General features: G+C 39.0%; 1 pseudogene; it reads left to right on the plus strand.

The window, feature by feature from the left end:
• Positions 1-6,507: 6,507 nt before the first annotated feature.
• On the plus strand, positions 6,508-7,749 carry LOC148732591 (uncharacterized; annotated as a pseudogene).
• The last annotated feature ends 3,807 nt before the right edge of the window (positions 7,750-11,556 follow it).

The raw sequence follows: 11,556 nt of genomic DNA on the forward strand, positions 1-11,556 counted from the left end.
ACACCCCCTCATTATGAGTGTAACGAGAGGTATTAGTTTAAGTAACCCTCCTAAACCTCGGCATAGTCATACATGGGATGTTAAAATAGTCACCAACTATATTCAGTCCCTTAACGAGAACAACCAGTTACCTCTTAAGACTCTTTCCCACAAACTGGCCGTTTTGTTACTGTTATCATCGGGTAGAAGGTCTTGCGAAATCACCTCTCTTGACCTCAAATATATTGTTAAAAAGCCAGAAGGAATTTTATTTAGCATTCCAATTCTCACCAAGACGCAGAAAGGCAACTCTCCTCCCAAGGAGGTTTTATTCCTAAGATTCCCCTTTAATCCGAAGTTATGTGTGGTTTCTTGCATCACAGATTACATGGATCGTACAAGCACATTAAGAAGTGATGATGTGCTACTCGTTTCTTACAAAAAGCCATATAGACATATTTCCTCTTCCACATTGGCCAGATGGACGAAATGCCTTCTTTCCGAAGCAAGGATTGACGCCTCACTTTTTAAAGCTCACTCTACCCGTGGGGCCTCCACGTCAGCGGCCAGAGAGGCTGGCGTCCTCTTGGATCTTATCCAGGGGACAGCAGGCTGGTCTTCGGAGTCGACGTTTTCAAATTGTTACTACAGGCCTTCTTCGTCAGCCTTCAGTCGTGCCGCTCTCGGAATTGAAGGTATGCTTTAAAGTCACCTTGTGATACCTAACTTGTATCCGAAGTATAAGTAAGGTTTTCCAAGGGCTCTTTAAATTCTGATGTAAAACCAAAGTTATACGAGGATGCAAGTTATATTATATCAAAACCCCTGCCCTCCCAGACCAGGATTCATTCCTCGAGCTGAGGATTGTTGTTTTTTCCTCTACTGAGTCAAGCTCTCTCTTCTTGTTTTCTTTCAGATGTTTCAATGGACTGAGTAAACAGAATTGAGCTGTTATTGGTTTTGTTCAATTAAATGTTCTTGAACTATTTATGGCCTCTTATTCCTAACTTTCTCACTCAACTAATCCTCACTTTCCTGTATATGTGGCAAAATTTCCGATCTGAGTCATTGAACACTCGTGGCCAAGGTCAAGGTTTAGGGCTCGTCAATGATTGGTTAGTTTCAGAGATCCACAACTCTTGGCTCATTTGTTGGCGCTTTCGCTGGGATTTTTCTATAAAATTTGCGTTTTTACCTCGTACTCGATGTTCAAAAACTTTGTGATATCTAACTTGCATCCTCGTATAACTTTGGTTTTACATCAGACTCTAAAGAGTCCTTGGGAAACCTCAATTATTTCGGCAAGATCATTATACAGACGTGCAAGACATTCTGGGGGAAACGAGAGCCGGAATATAGTAGATTTAAGAATTATACAATTTGAAACGTGTTCTACCTGAGGGCGTATGCCTTTATTTTAGGGTTATCACGTGACGTGTTTCGAAATGCCTCCATTATAGACTGTGTGTATTCCTGAATAAAATAGCCACGCCATGTGTATTTATGAGACAGTGTATTTATGAGTAGTCCAATGGTCAGTGCGCTGGACTCTGGGTCGGTTGGCCCGGGTTCAAGTCCTGGCTGGGGCATGACGTTGTGTCCTTAAGCAAGACGCTTCACTCACATTGCTTCGTGTTCTCGGATAAGACGTAAAGCCGTAGGTCCCGTCTCCTGCAGGGTTAGGGGTAGGAGACGTAAATTTCCCAAGCACGAGATTACTGTGTAGTGGATGACCTCCCCGGGGTGGGATGGGTGGGAAGGTGAGATCGCTACATGGACTGAAGCGGCTGCCAGAGGCGCCTGATAAAAGTGTTAACGTCCGATCTCAACCTTACGATACTGTTAAGCGCGACTGAATATATCCACATAGAAGTCTGCGCTATATAAATGTAAAAATGTAAATGTAATGTAGATAACACAGCTTAAGCTGAAGTGCCTAACTAACCTTTAAGTCTTCAGCAGAATAGAGCTGTTTTTTTACTTTTGTTTACTTCACTCTCGCCTGTTTATGATCCCTTTTTTCCTAGTTAAATGCCATCCCCCGCCCTACTTGTGAGGAAATGTGTCGTGAAATTTAATGACGCACTGGTGGTCTTTAACAGGTATTGACGTAATTTAGGTACCTAACGATATGGCTAATTAACGTACGACGGTCGGCTGGGATGATAGAAATGATTAACGACTAAGTTTTCTCTATTCCTTGTGCAGCTATAGGCCCACCCTATAGCGGGAAAACGTGAAAAAATAAAATATAATCAGCTTTAATGCTTGTAAGAGAGCATACTTTCTCTTCAAACAATTTTTCCATTGTAAGCTTCTGATGATTAAGAAACCCAGAAATATCAAGACATGAATACATACATGCAGACAGACCAGCATACAATTGTTATTTGTTTCATGAGTTGGCTCGTGTTATAAGCGATGCTTACAAACGAAGTTCCCTTGAGGCTTTTATATTTTGACTACGCAAACAAAGAAAGCCAAACAATTCTTTTACAGCGTTTCGCTACAGAATCAAATACTTTGTGTTCTTTGTTAACGTGCTTTTTCTTTTAGGGCCGTATCAATTAATTGGATCGATTGTGATGTAGCTACAATTTTTCCCAAAAAATAATACAACTCTTTGACTGAAACCATCGTGGCACTTTAATAATGCTAGGATCTTTTCCACAAATTATATATATCTATTGGCCACATTGTCACTTGAAAAACAAACGACGTACTCAATACTTTCGAAACTGAGATTCAAAGAAAAACTAAATTTGAAAGAAGAACGTTTTCCTCAGCAAACCTTCTCGTGATCTGAAGACTGATAGTGTAATTACAAGATATATCCGCGCTTAGGGCAGCAGCAAGTAATAAGCTTTAGACCACTGCAAGCTTTTGGGCCATGGCTCAAAATCAATCAAATTGTTGTAAGACTGTAACATTCCTTGCAATCAAAGCATCAAAAGATCTGAGACATACCGCGTACGTTAGAAAAAAAAAATGATAGTATTGATTAAACTCCCTTAAAAGCTCACATAACTCATGATCATGCCGCTATCGTCCTCAAAGATCATATCTCCATAAAGAAGGAAGTTCTAATATGATACTATCAGCCAGCTCGGCAAACTCTTTCTGTTTCCTTGTCACACAAAATTCTTTAACGAACAAAACAACTTGTCTTGAATATTTCCAGCACAACTGTTATTGTTATTTACGATATCACTGGAAGCGCCTACGAGCAAGATGAAGCGAACCTTGTGTTCTGATTGGCTACCCGAGTGGGCAAGATGGGCCCATCTTGCCCCCTCGGGATTGCCCGTTTTGATCCCGCGTAAGAAAAAAAGTGCGTAGAGCGGACTTACAAAGTCCGTAACTTTTGAACAATGTCGGAAAGGAAGTTGCCAAAAGCAGCAGAAGACAGTGAAAACAAAGAAAAAATTAAACTACCCTCTTGGGTTTATTGTGCGACAAACACAGTTTACTTTCTTTCTTGGCACTCGAAACAAACAAGTCATTCTTGATTCTTATCACAGCGAAATCTTTTGGATATTTGGATGTCGAGAAATTATCTTAATTAACTAACTTTCAGTTTCTGATGTTTCAAACAGTTCCAAAAGCATCTGAAAATTTATTGTCATTTTCTGGGGAAAATAAGCCAGATTTTATTAGAATTGTAGTCGAATCTTTAAAAAAAAAATAAAATGAATGATTTTATTGGATTACACAATTACTGGGAGAACCGGTAGTTCTCATTGTGGTCCTCTAAAATTACAAAATTAAATAGCAAAAATACGAAGACAAATGTAATTAAAAATCAAAAATCATGTAAAAATTTATGCTTATGATAAAATTATCCACTTTAGAGTTCCGATCTATATATTTCTTGAATAGTTGATTTCTAAATTTACAAAGGGAGGTGAGACCCCTTGTAGTACTGTCTTGGTTGTTCCATAATCTAGTGCCACTTGCAAGAAACGAACGCTTTCCGGTCATTGTGCTAAAAAAAAGGTGTGGATAAGTCCAAATTAGTTGACGCCCGAGTTGTGTAATTATGTCTGTTTTTAACGTAACGAATATAATGATTAAAATAATCAGGACTTCTCCCATGGATGACGTTGTGCATAATACACAATTATCTATGCTCTATTATGTCATTAATGGGATCCAACCTAATCTCTTAAAAAGGTCAACTGTTCTTTCAGTGCCTGCGTTTAAAATTACTCTGGCAGAACGTTTTTGTATTCTAAGGAGCCTTTGTAAATTGTCAGTCTTAGTGTTTCCCCCCACTGAACAACAATATTCAAAGATTGGTTTAATTAAAGCGTTGTAAAGCAAAATCCTAAGTGATAGATTCAGGTACTTTCTGGCTCTTTTAAGAAGATTTACCCTAAAATTTAATTTAGTGATCATGTAATCTATATGACTATTCCAATTAAGATGCTTGTCTATTTTCACACCAAGCTGCTTTTCATTTACGGCCTCTTCGATTACAGTGCCTCGCAAGGAGAGGTTAAGCCGAGCGATGGGTTTGTGCAGTGAGAAATTAAAAATTTTTGCCGGGTTCCAACAAGTAGCTGTTTTGTTTTGTTTACGTTTTGGACCATCTGGTTCAGCGAGAACCAGTGTTTCGCTTTGTTGAGACTTCCCTGAAGGCCATGTTGGATGTGCAAGGGATTAGAATTAGCCATCCATAGTGTAGTGTCATCGGCGTAAATATCCACATTGCAACCAGGTATTGCAAGTGGAAGGTCATTGATATACAACAAGAAAAGGATGGGACCCAAAAAAGAACCTTGTGGAATACCTCGAGCAATTGGTAGTGCGTCAGACAGTGATCCAACATCACTGCGTTTGATCGTGTAGGTAAGACTCAAACAACCGCAGAGATGTATTATCAGTGTAGTACATACTGATTTTTGATAAAAAAGTAAGCTGTGATCTACCAGATCAAAAGTTTTACTAAGGTCCAGCAGTACCGCGCCAACAAGTTCTTTCGAGTCCATAGCTTTGAGCCAGTTGTCAGTAAGACTCAACAGCGCTGTTTCACAAGAATGATACGGGCGATACGCTGACTGATTAATGTGTAAGAGCGTATTCGATGTTAAGTAATCAAGGTACGATCGCGCAACATGCCTCTCCAGAGGTTTAGATATTACGGGCAATATGGAAATGGGACAATAGTTGTTTCTATCATGGATTGAGTTGTTCTTGTGGACAGGAGTCAGTTTCGCTCTCTTAAAGTTTTCCGGGAAAGAACCACTTGCAATATTAGCATTGTAGATGTGGGTAAGAGACGGAACGACAACATTCAAAGCTTGCTTTAAGGGTTTAATTCCGATTCCATCAAGTCCTGTGGCTTTATTATCAGGAATATTCTTAAGATCTTCAACCACCTGTTTCACACTAATTGACGGGATGTGGAATACGGTTGAGTTATTGATGCGACTTTCCACGAAATTAGTGGGTCGATGATTTTGTTCGTTCGTATCCACTACTGGGATAACCTTATCTGCGTTTTGTTGGATGTTAGTAAAATGTTTATCGAAGATGTTGGCCATTTCCGTAGGTTCACAAACACTTTTGTCTTCCACCTCAATGAATGAAAAATTGAGGGTGCAGATTTAGTTGGAGCAATTCTCTTGAGAGTTTTCCAGACTTTCCTTGGTTGTTCATCTACGGCAACAATACTTTATGCTTCACTCTTTTCTTGACAATGGGGGCGTATCGATTCATCACATCATTGAAAATCCATTCCCAAGTGTCGAGCTTTTCATTAACATCATCAAACATATCGAGAAGAGACCGTGGAGCATTGTCGAGGTCAGCAACAAACTCATTGTGATTCAGATTTTTAAAAATTACGGTACGAGATCTCATCATGCGAGAGTTTTCCAGACTTAATGCCACGATAATTATGCACAAAACATACTGGGTAATGGTCACTCATGCCATGAGTGGGAACGATAATCTCCACAATACGATTGGGATGAGATCGGTTGCGATCGTACCTCGTTCCGCATGTCATGAAGCTAATGTTGAAGAGTGCCCACCACCGACTTTCGTGTGCAAGATCATCCATTTAAATCTAAAATTTCCTACCCTGCCCAAAAAGCAGTAAACAGTGATTTAAAAGAGTTTCAGTGATTTTCCTTTCTAGTGTAACAACACTTAGCAGTTGTCTGTCTCGGGATGAAAATTCCCTGAGCCTTTTTACTTTAATTTGTATCGATCGCTTTTTGTCTTGATTTACGCGTCTTGAATATCAAGTCAAAGAATAAGAATACGTCGCCTACGGTACCAAATATTAATCGAGAAAACATCGAAACTCTAGGGAAAAATCGAAATCTTACACGTTACCACATAAGGTTGTAGATATGCGTGTGCATGTCCAACTTATCGGAATGTCATCATTCACAAGTGAAAGATCAATCAAAAATAATAAAATCACGGGGAAAACATTGATGTTTGTTCTAATATCGAAAGTAAGTTGAGACCTTCCTGTTGCATCTCAACTTGCGTTTAAAAAAAAGTCATTCCACAATGAGTAGCAGTACACTGTTCGAAGTTTTTGGTCACATCGTATTCAGATTTACACGTGGTGTGGCTGAGCATTACAACCCCGAAGAACCTAAAATTACGCCGGAATCTTTTGGGTACGATCCTTTGGAAAGTAGCAGTCGAGAATGGTATTATCCATGATCCTGTAGATGAGTTTATATTTCAGGAATACAGCGATGGAACGAACACAGCTTTTTCTTATTTTCCTTCCTCAAGTTTTAATGAGAGATGTATAGACGCGCGCGCACCAGAGGAAAATGAGGAGACGTTAAACGGCAAACAAGATGAAGATCAAGCAATAGCTTGGAAGCGGTTCAGACCGTCTGCTCTTTCCACGACGTGGAAAGCTCTATGTACTGGAGCTTTGATTTCATTGTTGACTGCTGCCATTATCGGAGTACTTTATACAGTGATAACTTACATCTGCTATCAAACTATGTACAACTGCGAATTTCATGACATGGAGACAATTTCTGAAAAAGCACAATTGATCAGAACATTGTCTGTTATCACAGGCTGTGTTCAGTTTCCATGCACTTTTGGTTCTTGGGAGGTTTGCTTTTGCTTTTTCGACCATTTCAGATAATGGGATTAAAGGGGAAACTGTTCCTCGTTGCTTTTCTTCTGTTTTGTTTGGATGCACTTTATCGTGATGCTCCTCAACTCCTTGGAGTGTCTCACTCTAAGCTTTCTGTGATACGAAAGATTCCCCTGAACGTTTTTTTTTTTCTCTTCAGTGTATGTTGGCAAATTCATCTCTTAATAAACGCGTTTCACACACTATCAAAGAGGCGGTATTTATTTTTAAAAATGATAACGTCAAGCTGTTTCACTTTCATAATGGGCATCTTCGTAGTGTCATACACTTACCCGATGTATATTAAAGATGAGAAAGGAAAGCTACTGATTGCAATCTTCTCGCTTCTCATGGGGATCGTTGTTAAGGTGATCTCTCCATTATGCGTTCAGCGGCTATGGTATATAAGCCATCCAGGATATTCGTTCGTCTTGTTAACGCCGTTGTATTTTGGATCAGCGGTTTTATTTCGAGTGTTGGAAGCAGACCTTGACAACATTAAGTCCATTGTTATTCTTGGAGTAGTTCACGGTGCGGCAGAACACATAGAGAGAAGCACCATGGTTCTTATCGACCACATTTGCCATGTAATTTTACAAAGGAAATCAGTTCCTTTGGCCGGGGAGTTTTCGTACTCCTCGCCGTGAGAGATTAATGGCCGATGTCTCTATTTCAAGCATGTTGTAAGAATCAGCCGCTATTATATCCGTTAACAGCGTTTTGTATTCGTATCAGTTCACTTACTTACAAAACATTTAACTTTTAAAGCTGCTACAGGAATTTGCAATTCCTACTTCAGTTCCGTTGGTTATTGAGTGTTTTTTCTCCGGCGCATTCTTAGCTATCAAAACTCATTATCAGAATATAGCACGTTTATCAGAAACGCATAGAGTCAGATTATCACGCATTCGTGTGATTGAAGGACCCTTTGCTTGCGAACAGAACTCTCATATTTCCATTTTTTTCACGACTGTTTTTAAGATGCCTCTTTTCAAACTAACTCACGATTTTTTTAAACGCTTAAATAACATTAAAAAAAACATATAAAAAAGTAATAGCTAGATATCATTAGAAACTGAAAATTTACAAAATTCCGTTGGATTAATGGGCAAAAAAGGAAAAAAAAGAACTTCCACTCAAGGATTTGTGGGCTGTATTCAAGAATACGGTCTACTATTACCCACGTGGAATGCACAATGAATGCCGATTGCCACGTTATAGTACCTCGTGCATTTTAGTTTGACTTGTTTTTCGATTGTTATGTTAGTGTCTCGTGCACTTTCTTTTTTCTTTCCCGTCCGATTGTTAAGTCTCTATCTCGTGCAATTTTAGTTCGCTTGTTGTCCGACTATTACTTTAGTGTTATGTGCAATTTTTGTTGTCCTTGTTGCATGATTGTTACTTTAGTATCGTGGACTGTTAGATTTCGTTCTTCTCCGATTGTTACGTTTAGTATCTCGTGCATTTGAGTTTTCCTTCTTTTCCTATTGCTATTAGTGCTTTATGCATTATAATTTCCTCTGTGGTGCGATTGTCACGAAATTATCTCGCGCATTTTAGATTTCCTTGTTGCAAATTGCTACGTTACTATTCAATAAAATTTTCGTTTTCCTTTGTTGTCCGATTGTTACGTTAGTATCTCGTGCATTTGGGTTTTCCTTCTTGTCTGATTGTTACGTTGGTATCTGGTGCAATTTTAGTTTTCCCTCTTGTCTGATTGTTACGTTCGTATCTCGTGCACAAGAGGTTTCCTTGGTGTCCAACTTTGATATTAATATGGTCATTTTAGTTTTGTCGTCTCGGATTTAGTACATATATGTAAAAATTTTCCTTTTCATCAGCTTGAAAATGACCTCAGCGAGGTCGAAACGTCGTTCAAAATTATTATCACTAATATTTATCTTGATTAGTTTTGTCAACTGAGTTGATAATGTAAATTGGCCACCGTTTAGAGTTGCAAAGCTATCGTTGGCCACCGTTCGGAGTTGCAAAGCTATCGTTTCGAGCGTTATCCCTTCGTCAGAGCGAATGGAGGAATTGTTGGTGTGTGCGTGTGTTTATATACATGATAACGAGTAAAAAAAGAATAGATTAGTAGAATGAAAAGCATTCGTTGATACGCTTGGGATTAAGGGTTGCCGATTTGAAAGATAAACTTTTGTTCAGAGTTCAGAATTTTACAGCTTTCCGAACTACCTAAATGAATGGTAAGGCCGCAAACTGTTATGTGCTACGGACTGCCTCCATTCGCTCTGACTAAGGGCTAACGCTCGAAATGTTAGCTTTATAAACTCCTTACGGAGGCTCAATTGATAAAACCAAAATTACTTTGTTACTCCCACCGACGCAGCGCTACGGTTACTTTGGAAATCCACCCCTCAATGATATCAATATGCTGCTAAATTTTAGTTTTCCTTGTTTTCCGATTGTTTAGTTCGTATCATGTTTACTGTTAGGTTTCGTTGTTATCCATTTATCATGGTACTATCCTGTGAAATTTTAGCTCCCCCTCTTGCCTGATTATTACGTTGGCATTTCGTGCCCTTTTATTTCTCGTTGTTGTCTGATGTTGCGTTAATATCTTCTGCAGTTCTAATTATCCTTGTTGTCCGATATTAATTAAGTACGTCGTTCACCTTTACTTTGCTAGAGTAGCTATAGGGTACGAAAAGATGTCATAGTTCAATGCAGGAGAATCTATGTCAGAGCTCGAAGAAGATACCGGCGTTCCGATTTAAAGAAGGAAGAGCTTATTTCATTAGCGAAACACTACTTACAGCTTGAGATTAAGTGGTAAGAAAACATCAGATATAGGATATCATAGTAGAAGTAGTAGACATCTATATTTATACAGGATAGCCCCTTCAGTGTAGTAAACACATGGTATCAACGGGGGTCCTGTTACCCACCCATCCCACCCCAGGGGAGGACATCCATCACACAGTAATCTCGTGCGTGGGAAATTAACGTCTCCTGCCCCTAACCCTGCAGGAGACGGGACCTTCATTTATTCGTCCCTATCCGAGAAGACTAGAATATCTAATCATTTCTTGATGTTCTAGAAAGGTAGCATATTCTTCTCAATTATTTTAAGACCCTGAGTGTTGGTCCGGCCGGGGCTCGAACCCTCGACCTCCAGCACAATAGTCCAGCGCTCTATCCATAGAGCTAACCGGGAGGCTAGAAAAAACACTTATGTTACTCAAAGAGAATTTATTATCTGACAGTATCGAGTCTATTCATCTTTTGCAGTATTTCTCACATTTTCGTACTACGCTTTTAGAGTTAGTGAGTTAGCTAGAGTTGATCTTACTTTGATACAGAAGTCTATGAAAGAGAAGTATGATTAAACGGTTCTTCCGTTGTTGCCGGTGTCTGCATTGTAACACACTGCATTCTATCTTGCATTGAAAAGAAGTGCACTGATTATAAAATATGTAATGGTCACTCCGGATAAGTGAAAGGAGACACAGTTATGTCGCGTTGATATGTTAAATGATATGTTAAACATGTCAATGATCTTCCTTAACCGCTTTCGCGGTCAACTGTTGATATTGATGCAGATGATACTATAGGAAAATTCATTACCTGACGAGGGAATTCCGCGTTAAATTGCACGCGAAAACCGATATCGCACGAGTCGCGAAGCGATGAGTGCGATATCGGTTTTCAAGTACAATTTAACGCGGAATTCACGAGTCAGGTAATTAATTTTCCTTGAATCGCATCATTGAATAAAAATGGAAAAACAAGAAAACAGCAATAAAATTGTTTGTTTTCATCCTGAGCGCGCGCCCCAGAAAGCCATTTCGAAGTCAACTTGTCAGAACTGTCATTGCGTTAGCGAATAGGAAGCAAGGTCAGTCGTGCACTTTAGAACCTTCGACATCTTTTATTTGAACCTGGTTTTTATATTCGGTTTCAAACTTTTTAAACAAGCTTCTCACTATTTAAGGATAATGGTGGTATTTCACTGAATTTACGAGCCGTTTATTTTTAACACCTTTTTTTCAAATTTTCACTGAATTTGCTCGAGAAGGAAAATAATTTACACCTTTTATCTCTTTGGTGGCAAAACCGAAAGAAATGAAGTGTGCAAGCGAAAGCACTGAAAGTTTAACATTGCGATTAATAAAAGGTTAGTACCTTGAAGTGTAAATACGTGTATTGATATTTTATTCCTTAAAAAAACAAAGAAGTGTTTCACGAAAAGTCCAAAAACTTTGATCTTTTTATTTGTAGAAATTCACTACAGGCGACTGCCATTAGCTGAATCGTTGGGATGAGCATTCAACTGAAAGTTGATGGATATGTTCACTGGAGAGTTGTTGACCGATGGATTGGTGAACAGTCCACCTAGAACTCTTGCGGTTAGACCATCACTACCGTTATTCATTGTTGTTTTGTTATTGCTGACTACTGATGGAAGTACAAGGCTGTTGACATTAATTTCT

This window comes from Stylophora pistillata, chromosome 4 (assembly GCF_964205215.1).
Source record: "Stylophora pistillata chromosome 4, jaStyPist1.2, whole genome shotgun sequence".
Lineage (NCBI taxonomy): Eukaryota > Metazoa > Cnidaria > Anthozoa > Scleractinia > Pocilloporidae > Stylophora > Stylophora pistillata.